The sequence below is a fragment of the Hemitrygon akajei genome, chromosome 21, assembly GCF_048418815.1.
Source record: "Hemitrygon akajei chromosome 21, sHemAka1.3, whole genome shotgun sequence".
Lineage (NCBI taxonomy): Eukaryota > Metazoa > Chordata > Chondrichthyes > Myliobatiformes > Dasyatidae > Hemitrygon > Hemitrygon akajei.
The window spans coordinates 58171732-58189669 of record NC_133144.1 but is presented as its reverse complement, the minus strand read 5'-3'; the positions used below and the strand labels follow the sequence as shown (position 1 = coordinate 58189669).

The following is a 17938-nucleotide window of genomic DNA, read 5'->3' as shown; positions in this document are numbered from 1 at the left end:
TCGGGATGAATTGGGGGTTGATGGACATTGGGGCTGGAAGGACCTATTCTGCGCGGTAGCTCAACAAATTAAATATTAACATCCTTATCTAATTGATCATGGCCCTCCCACTAGTGAAAACCAAGACATCTCAAGATCTTTTAAGTATTCTTCCCATTCCCTTCTGAAGGTTCACTTTGAGCCTGCTCCCACACATCTTCAACAAGTGCTTTCCAGTTAATGGGAGCTCATAAAGTTTCCTCCACTCCCTCCAACTCTTGTTTTAACGTGACCCCTCTGGTCATCACTCTCTGTGCTGGAGGGCACCACTGAACTGGTAAAACAGTTCCATTGTCCAAGTGTGGGCACAGAGGGCTGGTGACTGGAGGTCTGAATGAGTGGGCTCTCAAAGGATGGGGGGCTGAGGGAATGGGGTGAACGTGGGTGATCGGGGATTAGTCAGGGGCACCCAAGGCTTATAGAGCCAATAATGAGTTGGCAGGATGGGGATATGACATGGACGTGTGTATAGAGGATGTTAGGTTTGGTTTATTCTGGGTTTGAGCAGTGTGAGGGGCATTAGCCCTCTCGGGGGACTAACAGAGGTAGGCACTGGTATACACCAGAGACCCAGTTTCTACAGTATTATGAAAAAGTGGTTCTTATGGATGGCCATAAGTGGCTTCTGCCAGAAGAGCATTCCACAGTGAAAGTGACCCAGGTTCAATTCCCACTGCTGTCCATAAGGAGTTTATACATTCTCTCCATGAACACGTGGGCTTCCTCCGAGTGCTCAGGGTTTCTCCCATATCTAGGAAATGTACAGGTTAAGGTGCGTGAGTTGTGGGAATGCTATTTGTGACAGGGTGGTGTGGAGGGAGTTTTACTCTGCATCTCACATGTGCAGCTTGTACTCTGGGATGGCGGTTGGCATCCTGCGCAGAACTTATGGCACAAGACTGGTCTGCTTATGCTCAGAACATGGCAAATGGATGGGAAATGTTTAAAGGGGATTTGCCAAATGTAGGCAAACTGGACCACGTGGGTTTCCACTGGGTGCTCTAGTTTCCTCCTACATTCCAAAGATACACAGGTTGGTCACATGGGTGGTGTAATTGGGGGAGGTGGGCTCATTGTGCTAGAAAGACTGCCTGTTACTGTGTTGTATCTCTACAATAACCTAAAGGAGAAAACATAGAACATTTCAGTACAATTGGGTTTTTTGTCAAATTAAATTTATTATCATGTGCACAAGTATGGTGAATACATGGACAATGACAATTCTGCTTGCTGAACATCACAAACACTCAGGTACAGATAGCACAGACAATATAAATTATACATGAACCGTACATAGATTACATTCGACAGCGAAGAAGACTGCAAAGCAAGATATTAGTGGAAAAACACACTTAAGTCCATGGTAGTGTAAGAAGTGGGCCAGAGCGTTTCATTGCCAAGATAGGGTTAGGGGTTTGTAGTTCAGTCCAAGAAATTGGTGGTTGTAAGGAAGTAGTTTCTGCCGTTTGGTGGAGTAGTGGCATCAGCACCGGACATGGAAGCGAATGGTCCTGGGTTTGAATCTGGCTGATTCCTTGCACACTATCCAAACGTGTTGGGTTGAGTGTCAGACTAGAAACTTGGCCTCATAAAATGCTAATGGACATGGAACAGCAGGGTTGCCGCCCGATGCACCACAGGGCGGGGAAAGGAACAACAAGAAATAAGTTGTTCCTGAACCTGGTGGTATGGGATTTCAAGCTTCAGTACCTCCTGCCTGATGATAGCAGCGAGAAAAAGGCATGATTCAGATGGTAAATTGGTAGGTATATTAAGTATTTAGAATATGTTCAGAATGAAGTATTACAGTTACAGATGGTTGGTATCCGTGATTATAGATGCCTCCCATAGATGCTGTCAGTAGTGGGGAGGTCTGTGTCCACTGCTTTCTTGTGTTCTTTTGCATCAGAACTGTCGTGCCAGGCTGTGATACACATGAAGTTTCATAGGAAACACACCCAGAGGATGTGGCATTGCACTTGGGTATGGGGGGGTGGGGGGGGAGTGGTGTTCCAAGGAGAATGGAATGGCTGAGACTGAAATTTTGAACAGAACGGACAATTGGATGGCACGGTAGTGTAGTGGCTAGTGTGGCGCTTTGTAGCACCAGCAACACAAGTTCAATTCCTGCCGCTGCCTGTAAGGAGTTTGAATGTTGTCCTCGTGATTGTGGGGGTTTACTTTAAGTGCTCTGATTTCCTCTAATAGTAGGCTCATTGGTTACATCGATGTAATTTGGTTGCGCAGACTCGTCAGGCCAGAAGTACCCGCTACTGTGCTGTATCTCTAAGAATACCAAGAAAAGTGACTGCAAAAGAACACGCTGGGAAAGTGAGGTACTTGAAGAATCTTGATCCCTTTAGCCAACTGGGTTGGCTGAAGCTTTACCTACCCCAAGTCTGCTGGTACATGGGTAATGAGATAAGTACAAAGTAAAAGATAACCAATTGGCAGCTGTCCAAGAGAGCCTGCGAAGCCCATAGCAGATCAGCAAGCAATCTGTACAGGGTCAGGCTTGCTGTGTTTGACAGCATTGCTCTGTTCATCCTCCACCCAGGTGGGCCAGCTGTGTCTTGATTCTCGCTTTTCAGCATGGCTGCCTCTGACTATGAGTTAATTGGGATTTTCATTCCCTCCTCTTGCTCACTGCCACTGGCTCCAGCCAGCAACTGGAGCAGTGGGGAAGGGTGGGATGGTGAGGCTGGTGCGGTGTCAGACAAGTGCTCAACTCCGTTATCTCGGTACGTTCCTGGTTATCGTACTGCAAGCAAAACATTGCGGATGTAGGAAGCCTGCAGCAGGACGGACGGGGTGGAAAGGGCTCAAGTGGGGCTGGAAGTGCCCAAACGGGGCTGGAAAGAGCGCAAATAGGGTGGAGAAAGAAACAGAGATGTTTCAGACCAATGAATTTCTATCAGTTTAGACCTACCAAACTGTAGCCTGAAGCTGCTGCGCAGATCTGATCACCAGTGGATGTGATTACTGCACTCAGATCCAGTAACGACCCAACTTACAATTGACAGGCTGCTACCCAGTGAATTTCTGCCCACGTTTCACATCTGACTGAAACAGTACACAGTAGGGAGGTCTGCTGATGTTCACCTTGTCTCTGCCGTTACATAGAACATAGAAGGTATAACAGTCCAACCAACACAATATAGGCCCTTCCAACACTTTAACCTACTCTAAGATCAATTTAACCCTTCCATCCCACAAAACCCTCCATTTTTCTTTCATCCATTTAAGAGCCTCTTTAATGTCCCTAGTGTATCTCCCTCTAGCACCACCTGGCAGCACGTTCCACACACCCACCACCTATGTCTGACATTTCCCCTATATTTTCCTCCAGTCGCCTTAAAGTTATGCCTTCTTGTATTAACCCATTCCACACAGGGAAAAAGTCTCTGGCTTTCTACGCTCTCTATGCCTCTTATCATCTTGTACATCCCTGTCATCCCCCTCGTCCCTCTACACTCCAAAGAGAAAAGCCCTAGCTTGCTCAATCTATCCTTATACAACATGCTCTCTAATCCAGGCAGCATCCTGGTAATTCTGATCATTTGGAACATGAAGGTGATGAAGTTGTGAGCAGTGCATAATTTGGCGGCTCTGTCAGTGTTATGGCTTAAAGGCTGGAGACGAGTGCAGAATCTAGACTGGCACTTGGATGGACAGTAATATTTTGTAATTTCAAAACATTAACCTACTTCAAAAGAAGTTGCAGGAGTTTGAAATGTGAGTGCAACTTTGTCTTTTACTTTAAGCAAGGGGTGCTTTTTATTAAAACTCAACACCTTTGCACGTGCTACTCTGTTGTGATGTTACTCACTGCGCTTTAAAAAATACTTGAAAGTCTCGCTGCATTTGAACAGGCAGTAGCTGTCCTGGGTTTGCTTTAAAAAACCCCGTCGCCAATGTTAATATTTTGAAGTCAGAAAACATAACACAGACCACTGTCCGGTGAGTGGGGGCATCCCTCAGCTGGGACACTAAACCCAGGCCCCATCTTTCCCTAACTGATAGGTTAATCAGTAACCATAAATTACTCTAGTGAAGGGGTGTGGTTGGAGAATTAGAGAAGGGGATGTAAGGGACTGAAGGTAATTGAGGGACAATAGGTTACAGTAAGTATACTGTAATAATATATTACAGTATAGTATATATAGTTACAATAAGAAGGGTATGGGATTGCTTTGCAGACCAGAATGAACTCAATGGGCTGAATGGCCTCATAAATTGTGGTACAGGATGTAAATTAGTTAGACAACATGTAAATGATTTTACAACAGGTTTGCAGATGAGTAACGGAGGGTTCTGGCCAACATTTATCAATCCATTGTTGCATTTACTTATGTGTGACATCGCCATACAGGCTGAAACTTTCTTATGCAGCATTCTGTAAGTCTGGCAACCCCTGTGTCTGGAATATCTGACATCTGTAATACAGATCTATACTAATTAACTAATGAACTAAGATCTAAAATTAGCTGAAATATATACTAACCTGTAGACCTTACCTACCACTGAAACTTTTGTGACTTTACCCAACAGTGTTTCTGACTTAGGGATATTCCATGTCACTGACGATTCTTGGAACTCACAATGAGTCTGTAATTCACAGAACAATTCCCCTGCTCAGACGAAGATGCTTGGGAGGTGGTGGAGGCAGCTTCTGTGATCTAGTCCATATAAATGTTCCTAAAAATTGCAGAAAAATTGATAAACAACATCCATGTCCTTACAATTTGAAGTCAGAGTCGAGTTTATGGTCGATTATATATATGTCCAAGTAAAAACTTGTTTGCAGCAGCATCACAGGCATATTGAATCAGAGACATCATTCATAAGAAAAAACAAAGTTTACAAGAAAGGACACAATTAGAGTAAAAGATGTCTGTTATAGTGCAAAGAGATGATGTTGTTGCTGTACTGAGGAGGTGATTCAGGTTCTGTTGGTTAGGAACTGAATGGTTGAAGGGAAGTAGCTGTTCTTGAACCTAGTGGTGTGGGACTTCTAGTATTTATACCTCCTAGCTGATATTAGCTATCCAGGTGATAGGGATCTTTGATACCGCCATTTTGAGGCGGTACCTCGTGTATACTATCGACGGTGGGGAGAGATATGCCTGTGATGTATTGGGTCGAGGCCACTACTCCCTGCAGCTTTTTAGGTTCTTGTGCATTTGATTTGCTGTACTAGGCCATGATTTTAGTTTATTTTACTTAGAGGTACAGCACAGTAACAGGCCCTTCTGGCCCAATGAGTCTGCACTGCTGAATTATACCCATGTAAGCAATTAATCCACTAACCCGTCTTTGGAATGTGGGAGGAAACCGGAGAACCTGCAGGAATCCCAGGTAATAGGGACAAGGTATAAACTCCTTACAGACAGCGGTGGGAACTGAGCCCCAGTCACTGGCTCTGTAATAGTGTTACGCTAACCACTACTCTGCTATGCTGCCTTTAGGTGCAACCATTTCTTTAAGATCAAATTCTAAAATTTGAAACTGTGAAGCATCACCGTGATTTTTCAGAAACCTAGATGGGGCCTTGAAACGAGTGACAATAGTCTTTAACCTTGGGACAAATGCAAAGGGTTTTCGCAGACTTCCATTCCACTTGCACATTAGGCTCTGAGAGGTTGAGCATAAATTATTCAAATCCTCCCTTTGCTCTGAGTTTCTGCCATCCTGCTTGAATTTCCAGCTGATTAACGGGTTGTGTGTCCGTGATTGGCAAGTGGTAACAGACTGAATATCCAGCTCCCCTGTATCCCCTGCAGAGCTGGGACTGCACCCAAATTCGGAGCCGCGCTCTCTCGACACCTTCATCCTACTCCCCGATGAGCGTTCTCTCTTTAATGGGAACTTCAGAACGAACAAGGCCCTCACTCAAAGGACCATCTCGGTCCTCAAACCCTTCTATATGTTAATTTTTCTATCATTTATTCTCGTCAAAAACAATTGCACATTTTGCTTTTTCTCTTTTCATTTTATGTACAAAGGCAAAGATAATCAAAAAAGTTAAAACACACACACATACACGTTGGCACAATGCACACATATGTACGTGCACATGCACACACATGATGAACATTAAGATCACACAGCACTAACAACATCTTTAACACAATTATTTTTATTTGATAGTCAAAAATGCAATTACTAATTAAAAGCCATTCTGAACTCTGCTTTCACACGTTTCTTCTGCAACACCTGCCACAAATTATTTTATAATGCTACCCTTAAATTTACTATATACCATCTGTGCTCTAATTTGTAAATGGCAGGAATAGGTTATCAATACTCTCAAGCCTAAAGTCCTATCAAGTGGCATTTGTTCTTCTAATGGAATTTCTTAGGAAGTTTAATTGATTTCGTACTTAATAGGTTGCTGGTGTACTTCTGCAACTTTGGTGTGGATCCTCTGTGAGCATTTGGCAATGGTCCATTATTGTTACATGCACAGAGGTACAGCGAAAACTTTGTTTTGTATGTCATCCATACAGATCATTCCAAACATAAGTACATCAGGGTAGTACAGGGGAAAAGTAATAAAAAAGGCCAAATATAGTGTTACCTATGGCTAATATAGTGTTGTTTAATATCACTTACACATAATTGTATTGTGTGGAGTGAGGGTGCAGGGCTCAGACACAAATGCAGCCTTAAACAACACACACAAAATGCTGGTGGAACACAGCAAGCCAGGCAGCATCTATAGGAAGAAGCACTCTCAACGTTTCGGGCCAAGACCCTTCGTCAGGACTAACTGAAAGGAGAGATACTAAGAGATTTGAAAGCAGTGGGGGGAGGGGGAAATACAAAATGATAGGAGAAGACCGGAGGGGGTGGGATGAAGCTAAGAGCTGGAAAGGTGATTGGCGAAAGTGATACAGAGCTGGAGAAGGGAAAGGATCATGGGACGGGAGGCCTCGGGAGAAAGAAAGGTGGAGGGGGGGGGGGGAGCACCAGAGGGAGATGGAGAACAGGCAGGGTGATGGGCAGAGAGAGAGAAAAAAAACAACTAAATATGTCAGGGATGGGGTAAGAAGGGGAGGAGGGGCATTAACGGAAGTTAGAGAAGTCAATGTTCATGCCATCAGGTTGGACGCTAGCCAGCGGTATATAAGGTGTTGTTCCTCCAACCTGAGTGTGGCTTCATCTTGACAATAGAGGAGGCCATGGATAGACATATCAGAATGGGAATGGGACGTGGAATTAAAATGTGTGGCCACTGGGAGATCCTGCTTTCTCTGGCGGACCGAGTGTAGGTGTTCAGTGAAATGGTCTCCCAGTCTGTGTCGGGTCTCACCGATATATAAAAGGCCACACCGGGAGCACTGGACGCAGTATACCACACCAGCTGACTCACAGGTGAAGTGTCGCCTCACCTGGAAGGACTGTCTGGGGCCCTGAATGGCGGTGAGGGAGGAAGTGTAAGGGCAGGCGTAGCACTTGTTCCGCTTACAAGGATAAGTGCCAGGAGGGAGATCGGTGGGAAGGGATGGGGGGACGAGTGGACAAGGAAGTCGTGTAGGGAACGATCCCTGTATCCCTGTGGAAAGTAGAAAGAGCTTTAAACAGCTTTTCCTTTATTTAAAGGATCTGACCTTACCTTATTCATTTCTAGGCAGTCCAAGGCATGTGTCTTCTTGCTTTGTTAATTTTTTCTCAAAATAGTTATTACACTGGGCAACAAATTTTTTCAAAAGTGTTGCTTCTTCTTAAGTTTTTTTGTTTATGATAGACTACTTGAAGTTGTCAGGCTACTTGTATCACGTAGGAATTTGGAGAAACAAGAAATTAACTTTTATTGAGTATAATGCATATAATTACATAATGGTGCTGATGCTTTACAATAGTTCAACCAAGCCAAAAATATTTGTTGATGATTTTTATTTGTACTCAGTGTCTGAGGCTTCTCACTTAAGTGTTCAACAATTAAGTGTCCAGCATTGCTGGATTCCAGTTGCTCTGATACCAGTTCAACCTGACTGCAATGCCCTGGTGAAGCCTGTCACCGTGCTCATCACTGACAGCACCAAGATTTGGAGGGAAGAAATCTAAATGGGAATGCAAAAAATTAAAACATAGTGACATAGTGCACTTCATGGTTCTGTGTGCTTGAAGCATGTTTTCAACCAGCTGTACACAGTTTGGTACTCTGTACTTGCCAAGGAAATTTTCAACAAATCCTTGAATGCCTTCCTTGCTATTTTCTCCAGTCCCACTATAAGTGTTTTAAATTGTCTGTCATTGATGACCTGTTTGATTTATGGACCAACAAAAATGCCTTCCTTAATCCTGGCATTATTTATTCAGACTTGAATTATGAATTGAAATAACAAATATAGGTGATTTCAAAAATGGTGCATGAGAGGGAAATTTTATGGTACCATCATGATCAACAGCCCAAAATCCATAAGATATATCCAAAACTATTCAGAAAGTAAAATCTTTGTTTTTCACTGTTATCTCCTCACCTCATTGTCTGTTTTTCACTTTGCAGATAATCCTTTCCCCAACTGGACATGGATTTCTAAGCTCTGCCTGAGCTCTTATAAGCTTTTACCTATTCTGTGTCAAAATTGTACTGTTGACTATCCCAGTGCATGCTGGCAATGACTGAACTTAGGTGTGGAGGAGTGGCAGACTCCCATTTAGAGGTGAAACAAGAGATTATACATAGGAATTTGAACAGAACATTGATAGCACGACTGAATGACACTGTGAGACAAGTTATTCTCAATACCGCAATGAGCACTAATTGGGAGTCCACTTTAAATAATCACAGAATGCGGAAAACCCGTGCCAGTCACAATGAAGTTGACACAATTAACCAGAAAGCAGAAGGGCTTAATGGCTCTTGTTAAAACAACAATTAGTAAATACAGGTGCTCGGGAAACCTTCGTGCAATGGTCTACAGCAAGCTGCGGAGGCCTGTGCTCCAATTGTCCTTTGAGGTCCTTTGAGTGAGGGCCTTGTTCGTTCTGAAGTTCGCATTAAAGAGAGAACGCTCATCGGGGAGTAGGATGAAGATGTTGAGAGAGCGCGGCTCCGAATTTGGGTGCAGTCCCAGCTCTGCAGGGGATACAGGGGAGCTGGATATTCAGTCTGTTACCACTTGCCAATCGCGGACACACAACCCATTAATCAGCTGGAAATTCAAATTAGAGCACAGGTTTGAGGATACTGCCTGGCCTGGGGGTGTGTTGGGGAGAAGGTGAGATGCTGTTAAGAGATACAAAAATCAGACAACAATGTAGAAGTGAGGCCAAGTTCAGTTCAGCTGTGATCTTGTTCAATGTTGAGCAGACACAAAGATCCAAGTGACCTACCCCTGTTCCTTTAATCATCATTACGTGCCATATCGTCTGACATAGGCGATCATGGTCTCATGACCATGATTGTTCTTTGCAATTTTTTCTTCAGAGGTGGTTTGCTATTGCCTCCTTAAAGTTGCTGTTCCTTATGCGGGCTTTATTCTCTCTGTGCTGTCCGAAAGGAAGGTCATTTGATGTACCTCTGTGCTTGGCGGGATTTCCATCACGATGCATCTCGTTCTGGACTGCTCGTTATGGCATTTTATTCTGTCCGGAGTTGAAATGTGCGACAAAACCAGAGAACCTTGAAAAAACCCTTGCAGTGACGTGGAGAACTTACGAACACATTACATACAGTAGTGGGAATTGAACCCAGGTCACAGGCACAGTAATAGTGTGATGTTAGCATCATATTCCTAGGCAAGGCTTCCTGACTTCTGCTGAATGATGACTAACACAGTGCATAGCCCCAGAGAGGACACGTAGGCGTGGCTCCTGGGAGTTGAGGTTCTTCCAGGAATCATACAGCCTGAATGCAGATGGCAAACCCTATCCAAGCTTAAATTATTGTAATCTTCAAAGTTCAAGTACAAAGTTTATTTATTGTCAAAGTACACATACATCACCTTATACACCCTGAGATTCATTTTCTTGTGGGCATACTCAGCAAATCCAGAATAAAATAATAACCATAATAGAATTAGTCAAAGATACCACCAACTTGGGTGTTCAACCAGTATGCAAAAGGCAACGAATTGTCCAGATACAAAAAGAAGAAATAATGATAATAATAAATAGACAATAAATATTGAGAACATGAAATGAAGAGTTCTTGAACGTGAGTCCATTGGTTTTGGGAACATTTCAATGATAGGGCAAGTGAGGTTGTCCCCTTTGGTTCAAGAACCTGATGGCTGAGAGGTAATAATTGTTCCTGAACCTGGTCGTGAAAATCCTCAGGCTCCTGTACCTTCTTCCTGATGGCAACAGCAAGAAGAGAGCATGCCCTGGGTGGTCCAATCACAAACAACGAAGAATCTGCAGATGCTGGAAGTGTGAATGACAAACACAAAATGCTGGAGGAACTGAAAGTCCTGGGTGGTGGGGATCCCTGATGATGGATGCTGCTTTCCTGTGTTAATGTCTCATGTAAAAAGCAGCATCCGTCATCAGGGACCTCGACCATCCAGCACATGCTCTCATTTAGCTGCTGACCAGCTCTTCAAAGCTGACCAGACCCAGATCTAATGCACACATTCAAACCATTTTGGGGCTCAATTAGACAATCTGGCTCTGACCTGAACAAAAATAACCCATTCATTTTAAGTGCCTCTTAAATTAATACGTGTGGCTAGTGGTACAATTTCTGTGCAGAGGCTGAGTGTAAGCTGCCTCACAGTTTGGTCACAAGCTGTTCAAAGACACCAGGACAATAGGCTCTTAACTCCAAATACTGGTCTATTACTCCTCGGATAGATGGTGAAATGCAGTGGATTCTGGATAATTGGGACACATCAGGTCCAGTACATTTTGGCCCAATTAAGCCTCTGCCCCAATTATCCAAGGTTTTATGGAAAGTTAAAAAGCATAACAAAGACAAACTTAACATTCAACTGAGTAACAAATTATGCAGTTAAATGAAATACAGAATAGATTAGAACACTACTACAGTATTATAAAACTGTATATTAGTTCCCAGTAGTTATCACCTGAAGAAGTCATTGCAGCCATGTATTTTTGATCGACAATAAATAAACAAAATCAGTGCAGACACCTAGTGCAGATAATGGACCTTCCTGCATAAAGTCAAAATAATAAACGATATTATCAAAAATCACTGCTTTTTGAATTGGTGCCTGGCGGAATGCCGGCCATTTTCTCGATTAGTTTTTGTTAGAGTAGTCCGGCTTTGTCTCAATAGGCTGAGACGAGAACCGGCTTGGGCAAGCACAGGCGGAGGTTCTTACTAAGTAAGAAGGAAAGTTTTTGCTAAGTTTTTTTTTTACTGTTGGTAAATAACTAGTGCACGGAGAATGGATCCAGAGGTAGTGGTATGTCCCTTGTTTGCGATGTGGGAAATTTGGGAGACCTCTGGTCTCCCTGATAACTACATCTGCACAAAGTGCATTGAGCTGCACCTCCTTAGAGACTGTGTTAAGGAACTGGAGTTGCAGCTCAATTACCTTCGGCTCATACTGGAGAATGAGGAGGCGATAGATAGGAAATAAAGGGAGGTAGTCACCCCAAGTTGCTGGAAGCAGGTCCCTGGGTAACTGTTAGAGGGAAAGGGAATAGGCAGTCAGTGCAAAGTACCCCTGTGGCTGTTCCCCTCAATAGTAAGTATCCAGGGACTCTGGATACAATGGGGAGGGGGTGCAAACCAGGCGGAAGCTGCAACAAGCAGGTCCCTGGCACTGAGTCTGGCTTTGCAGCTCAGAAGGGAAGGGGCGAGAAGAGGAGTGCAGTAGTGATAGGGGATTCCATAATTAGAGGAACAGGAAGCAGGTTCTGTCGATGTGAAAGAGACACCCAGATGGTATGCTGCCTCCCAGGTGCCAGGTTTAGAGATGTCTTGGATCGGCTCCACAGCATTCTGAAGGGGGTGGGTGAACACCCGGAAGCAGTGGTACATATTGCTACCAATGACATAGGTAGGAAAAGGGTGGAGGTCATGAAGAGAGAATCTAGGGAGTTAGGCAGAATGCTGAAAAGCAGGAGCTCCAGGGTAGTACAGTAATCTCTGGATTGCTGCCTGTGCCACGTGCCAGTGAGACCAGTGATAGGGCAGTTGGTATAAAAGCAGATGCAGTGTGTAGTCAGATTGTGAGGAAGGACTGGCAGATGATATGGCAAAATTGCAGTCAGTGGGATGAGTTCAAGTGTAACCGTGGGCTAAAGTCAAAAAAAGCTGATGAATACAGGACTGAAGGTGCTATATTTGAATGCACGCAGTATACAGAATAAGGTAGATGATTTTGTAGCACAGTGAGAGATTGGTAGGTATGACGTTGTGGTTGTGGGCATCACTGAATCGTGGCAGAAAGAAGATCATAGTTTGGAGCTTAACATCCGAAGATATACTTTGTATCAAAAGGAGAGGCAGGTAGGCAGAGGAGTTGGGGTACCTCAATTGGTAAAAAATGAAATCATATCCTTAGAGGTGATATAGTTTCAGATGTAGAATCCTTGTGAGTAGCGTTAAGAAACTGCAAGGGTAAAAAGATCCTGATGGGAGTTATATACAGGCCTCTGAATAGTAGCCAGGTTGTGGCTACAAATTACAATGGGAGATAGAAAAGGCATGTAAAAAGGGCAATATTGTGATAATCATGGGGGATTTATATGTGCAGATAGATTGGGAAAATCAGGTTGGTGCTGGATCTCAAGAGAGAGAATTTGTAAGTGCGTACGAAATTGCTTTTTAAAGCAGATTGTGGTTGAGCCCACTAGGGGAATGGCAATTCTGGATTTGGTGTTATTGAATGACCCAGATTTGATACAAAAAGTTTTTTCAGCTATGTAAGGAGTAAAAGAGAGACAAGAGTGGATGTCGGACCACTGCAAAGTGGTAATAATGGGGGACAGAGGAAGTTAAGAAGTATTTTGCGTCAGTTTTCACTGTGGAAGACACAAGCAGAGAGCTAGAAATGCGAGAGTGTCGGGCTGCAGAGGTGATCGTTGTTGCTATCACTAGGGAGAAGGTTCTTGGAAAGCTGAGAAGTCTGAAGGTAGCTAAGTCATCTGGATCGGATGGACTACAGCCCAGAGTTCTGAAAGAGATTGCGGAGACATTAATATAGTAATCAGAAAGTCTTCTATCCCAATTAAAGGCGTAGTATCCCAAAAAACTGAAGGGAAGTCCAACTATTTTCTTGATTATGTTTTGTTCTTTAATAGTTGTTTCAGATAAGTGGTTACCCTGAATAACTAATAGCCCAACTAACTGGAATCCACTATAACTGGAATGTCAGGAATTTCATTGATGCTGGTGCATCATTTGTTAGAATAGAGTGAAGAATTATGAATATAAATCTGGCGGAATTGTAGCTGGAGTTTGAGCTGAGGTGGAATGCACAGAGTGTCCACTTTATTCGATACTTCCTGTACCTAATAGAGTGGCCACTGAGTGTATGTTCGTGGTCTTTTGCTGCTGTAGCTCATCCACTGCAAGCTTTGACGCGTTGTGCATTCAGAGATGATCTTCTGCACACCGCTGTTGTAACAGATGGTTATAAGAGTTACTGTGGCCTTCCCGTCAGCTTGAACCAATCTGGCCGTTCTCCTCTGACCTCCCTCATTAACAAGGTGTTTTCACAGCAGAACTGCTGTTCACTAGATGTTGTTTGTTTTTTGCATCCTTCTCTGTAAACTCTAAAGATTATTGCATATGAAATTCCTAGGAGATCAGCAGCTTCTGAGATTCTCAAACCACCCCATCTGGCACCAACAATTACTCTATGATTAGTCAGATCATCAATGCTTATGGGGAGAAGATAGGAGAATGGGGTTGAGAGGGATAATAAATCAGCCACGATGGAATAGTGCAGCAGTCTTGATTGGCCGAGTGGCCAAATGTTGCTCTGTCTTATGGTCTTCTTACGGTATACAGGTATACCCAATAAAATGGCCACTGAGTGTAGATGACTGATGGTGGAATTTCACCTGACTGATACTTTAACAGTGTTTATGTGAAGTTTGAAATATTTAGCATAACTGCCAATCATGATACCAACTATGGGATGGCACAGTTATGTGGTTGGCACAACGCTTTACAATATCAGCAAACTGGATTCAATTCCCGCAGTTTTCTATAAGGATTTTGTGCGTGATGGTTTCCTCTGGGTGCTCTGGTTTCCTCCCACAGTCCAAAGGCGTACCGGTTTGTAGGTTAATTGGTCATTGTAAATTGTCTTGTGATTAAGCTAGGGTTAAATCAGAGGTTGCTGGGCGGTGTGGCTTGAATGGCCAGAACGGCCCACTCCACACTGTATCTCAATACATAAATGAATAATTAGCAAAATGTTCTTTGCAGTCACGGTACTGACACTGTCTAAGAAGGTTGTGAAGAGCATATTGATGGTGTAGAGGAGATTTACTACAATAAATTCACAAATTAGGGATTTCAGCTAGATTAGGCTTTCAAACTTGGAGCAAAGAAGCTTGAGAGAAGGTTTGTTAAAACCTTGAAGGATTTTGATGCTCACAGAGTCATACATCATTGATAGGAGCCTTTTGACCAAACTGATGTATGCCAGTACTAATCCTACACTTGCCTGTTTTTGGCCCATTTCCCTCAAACCCAAGGGTTCCCAAAATGTTTTATGCCATGGACCCCTACCATTAACCAAGGGGTCCATGAAACCCAGGTTGGGAACCCCTGCTCTAACCCTTCTCTATCCATGTATCTGTTTTAAGTGTGTGTTTAAGTATTGTTAGTGTTCCTGCCTCAACCAGTTCCTTTGGCAGCTCATTCCATATACTCACCACCCTTTGGGTGAAAAAGTTGCCCCTCAGGTCTTTTCCCTCTCAACTTAAACCTTTGCCCTCTGGTTCTTGATTCTCCATCCCTGGGGGAAAGACTGTGCATATTGACACTATCTATGCCCCTCGTTATTGTTTCTCTTTTTTAAGATTACTCCTTATTCTCCTATGTTCCAAAGAAAACCATAGCAACCTGTTCAACCTCCTTCCGTAACTCAGTCTCTTGAGTCTTGGCAACAACTTCCTAAATCTCCTCTGCACTCTTTCCAGCTTAATCCCATCTTTCCTATAGAAGGGTGGCCATGCAATATTCCAAATTGCATCTCACCAGCAACTTATTTGGCGGGGGTGGGGGTGTATTGGGCATGGTAGTGTAGCAGCAAGGCATTGTTTAACAGCACCAATGATCACTTCATTGAGGTCCAGTTCCTGCTGCTGTCTGCAAATAGTTGTGTGTACTCCCTGTAACAGTGCGCATTTCCTTCATGCACTCCTGTTTCCTCCCACATTCCAAAGGGTTAGGGTTGGCGACTCGTGTGCCACTCCCAGCTCACCCTCGGACTGCGTTGCTCATTGACGCAAAATGGCGCATTTTACTGTATATTTTGATGTTTCAAAGTACACGTAACAAATAAGGCTCATCGTTCTTTAAATCTTGTACAAGTGCAACATGACATCCCAGCTCCTGTATTCTGGCCTGACTGATGAAGGTCAACATGCCAAAAGCCCTCCTCACGGTGACCTGTGATGCCATAATGAAGGCTGTTCCATGAGCCGGAGGCTTTATACTCCTGAGGCATTGATTCTGAAGTACAGGTGAAAGCCCTCTCATAGCACTGAGTGATAGAAACATAGAAAATAGGTGCAGGAGTAGGCCATTCGGCCCTTCGAGCCTGCACCGCCATTCAGTATGATCATGGCTGATCATCCAACTCAGAACCCTGTACCTGCTTTCTCTCCATATCCCCTGATCCCTTTAGCCACAAGAGCCATATCTAACTTCCTCTTAAATATAGCCAACGAACCGGCCTCAACTGTTTCCTGTGGCAGAGAATTCCCCAGGTTCACCACTCTCTGTGTGAAGAAGTTTTTCCTCATCTCAGTCCTAAAAGGCTTCCCCTTTATCCTTAAACTGTGACCCCTCGTTCTGGACTTCCCCAACATTGGAAACAATCTTCCTGCATCTAGCCTGTCCAATCCCTTTAGAATTTTATACATTTCAATAAGATCCCCCCTCAATCTTCTAAATTCCAGTGAGTATAAGCCTAGTCGATCCAGTCTTTCTTCATATGAAAATCCTGCCATCCCAGGAATCAATCTGGTGAACCTTCTCTGTATTCCCTCTATGGCAAGAATGTCTTTCCTCAGATTAGGGGACCAAAACTGCACACAATACTCTAGGTGCGGTCTCACCAAGGCCTTGTACAACTACAGTAGAACCTCCCTGCTCCTGTACTCAAATCCTTTTGCTATGAATGCCAACATGCCATTTGCCTTTTTCACTGCCTGCTGTACCTGCATGCCCACCTTCAATGACTGGTGTACAATGACGGTTTAGATAATAATCTGTTTTCCTGTTCTTGCAACTAAAGTGGATAACCTCACATTTATCCACATTAAATTGTATCTGCCATGAATTTGCCCACTCACCTAACCTACCCAAGTCACCCTGCATCCTCTTAGCATCCTTCTCACAGCTAACACCGCCGCCCAGCTTCATGTCATCCGCAAACTTGGAGATGCTGCATTTAATTCCCTTGTCTAAATCATTAATATATATTGTAAACAACTGGGGTCCCAGCACTGAGCCTATTAATTTGGAATAATCTGCCTTGGGATGTGATGGCTGCAGACTTAATTGTGGTTTTCAAAAAGGAATCAGATATCTGAACAGAAATCTGACATAAGGAACAACAATCTGTTCTACGTTCTATAAAAATGGAGGGCTATGTGGGAGGGGTTTGATTGATTTTACTTACTTACTGCCCATTATGCTGCTGGTACTTAGAGTAGCAATGAAGGTCCTCCTTCATCTTCTCTATTGTGCCCCAGGTGCGATTCAGGGTCTTAATTTCTTCCTCTGTGGTATAGCACCAAGTTGCCTTTGGTCTCCGGCGTTTTCTCCACCCTTCAGGGTATCAAAGGATAGAGGGAAAAAGCCAGAAATTGGAACTAGATGGGAGAATAGTTTAGCTCACGGTGGAGTGGCGGAGCACACTCGATGGGCCGAATGGCCTACTTCTGCTCCTTTGTCTTGTGATCCAATTACATACTGTCTTGATGATGGAGTTGGTCTCTCACGTGCCTAATCCATCTCCAGTGTTTCCTCATGATGATTGTGTCCATGTCCTCTTAGTGACACTGAAGCAATAGGGTGTGAGTGGAGATCTTCCTTGGCCAAAAAATACAGGGGATCTTCCTGAGACTTCTAGTGTGGAATGACAACAGCTTGGTAAGGTCGCTCTCTGTCATGGGCCAGCATTCTGACCCATACAAGAGTGTGGACAGAACACTGGTCTGGTGCATCCTCACCTTAGTACTTGGTTGATCTGAAGACATTTCCAGCTTTGTGGAGTCTGCACTGGATGTTGTGCCTGGTCCCACCATCCTGATGAATGGTGCTGCCCAGGTAGGTGAATCTGCTGGTGCTGCGTAAATTAACCTGTTAAAAGGTTGGCAAAATATTGTAGGCTAAATAGCCTGTATTATGCTGTAATGTTCTATGATATATGCTTTAGATAAACATTTGAAGTTAAATACTTTCCCAATAATGTCTGCCTGGATTTCTCTACAAAGGGCCGGTATGCATTTGATGAGATGAACAGTCTTCTGTATTGTAGCACATTTATGACAATGTTATATTTTTGCCTTGTTCATAAGTCATTCCTAGCAGTTTGTGCTCAAAATCTACACAGTGTGGATGCAGTGCATAAAATCTCTGGATTTGAATGCCCTGGTGTGTAGATTGGGAGGCAGGTTGGAGATAACGTCCCTCACAAAGGAGGTGTGAGGCACTCCTTCCCTACGCTAGCCTGCAGGGCGCTCTTGGACAAGGTGTAGCACCTGCTTAGCCTCCCTCCCCCCTCTGATC

The 17938-nt window shown here is 43.8% G+C and overlaps 1 protein-coding gene across 1 annotated transcript in view; it reads left to right on the top strand.

Moving 5' to 3' along the window:
* ccdc33 (coiled-coil domain containing 33) overlaps window positions 1-17938 on the top strand; it is a 344809-nt gene that overhangs the window by 135831 nt on the left and 191040 nt on the right. The window lies entirely within an intron of this gene.